Raw genomic sequence first — 1,399 nt, forward strand, 5'->3', positions numbered from 1 at the left:
TAAGCCAATTCTTTGGATCCGGGTTCACACTTTGATCATGGTTCTTGGTGATCCATGCATTGGCATAGAACTCTTGAACCATTAAGATTCCGACTTGTTGAATGGGGTTGGTAAGAACTTCCCAACCTCTTCTTCGAATCTCATGTCGGATCTCCAGATATTCACTCTTTTTGAGTTTGAAAGGGACCTCGGGGATCACCTTCTTCAAGGCCACAACTTCATAGAAGTGGTCTTGATGCACCCTTGAGATGAATCTCTCCGTCTCCCATGACTCGGAGGTGGAAGCTTTTGCCTTCCCTTTCCTCTTTCTAGAGGTTTCTCCGGCCTTGGATGCCATAAATGGTTATGGAAAAACAAAAAGCAAACCAAACTTAGAGTTTGAATGTGGGGGTTCAACACCAAACTTAGAAGTTGGTTGTGGCCTCCCAACACCAAACTTAGAGTTTGACTGTGGGGGCTCTGTTTGGCTCTGTTTTGAGAGAAGTTCTTCATGCTTCCTCTCCATGATGACAGAGGGATATCCTTGAGCCTCAAACACAAAGGATTCTCTATTCACTTGAATGATCAATTCGCCTCTATCAACATCAATCACAGCCTTTGCTGTGGCTAGGAAGGGTCTGCCAAGGATGATGGATTCATCCATGCACTTCCCAGTCTCTAGGACTATAAAATCAGCAGGGATGTAATGGTTTTCTACTTTTACCAGAACATCCTCTACAAGTCCATAAGCTTGTTTTCTTGAATTGTCTGCCATCTCTAGTGAGATTTTTGTAGCTTGCACCTCAAAGATCCCTAGCTTCTCCATTACAGAGAGAGGCATGAGGTTTACACTTGACCCTAGGTCACACAAGGCCTTCTTGAAGGTCATGGTGCCTATGGCACAGGGTATTGAGAACTTCCCAGGATCCTGTCTCTTTTGAGACAGTTTCTGCCTAGACAAGTCATCCAATTCTTTGGTGAGCAAAGGGGGTTCATCCTCCCAAGTCTCATTACCAAATAACTTGTCATTTAGCTTCATGATTGCTCCAAGGTATTTAGCAACTTGCTCTTCAGTGACATCTTCATCCTCTTCAGAGGAAGAATACTCATCAGAGCTCATGAATGACAGAAGTAAATCCCATGGAATCTCTATGGTCTCATTTTGAGCCTCAGATTCCCATGGTTCCTCATTGGAGGTCAGTGGACGTCCATTGAGGTCTTCCTCAGTGGCGTTCACTGCCTCTCCTTCCTCTCCAAATTTGGCCATGTTGATGGCCTTGCACTCTCCTTTTGGATTTTCTTCTGTATTGCTTGGAAGAGTACAAGGAGGGGGTTCAGTAATTTTCTTACTCAGCTGACCCACTTGTGCCTCCAAATTTCTAATGGAGGACCTTGTTTCAGTCATGAAACTTTGAGTGGT

Source organism: Arachis duranensis, chromosome 6 (genome assembly GCF_000817695.3).
Source record: "Arachis duranensis cultivar V14167 chromosome 6, aradu.V14167.gnm2.J7QH, whole genome shotgun sequence".
In the NCBI taxonomy this organism is placed as follows: domain Eukaryota; kingdom Viridiplantae; phylum Streptophyta; class Magnoliopsida; order Fabales; family Fabaceae; genus Arachis; species Arachis duranensis.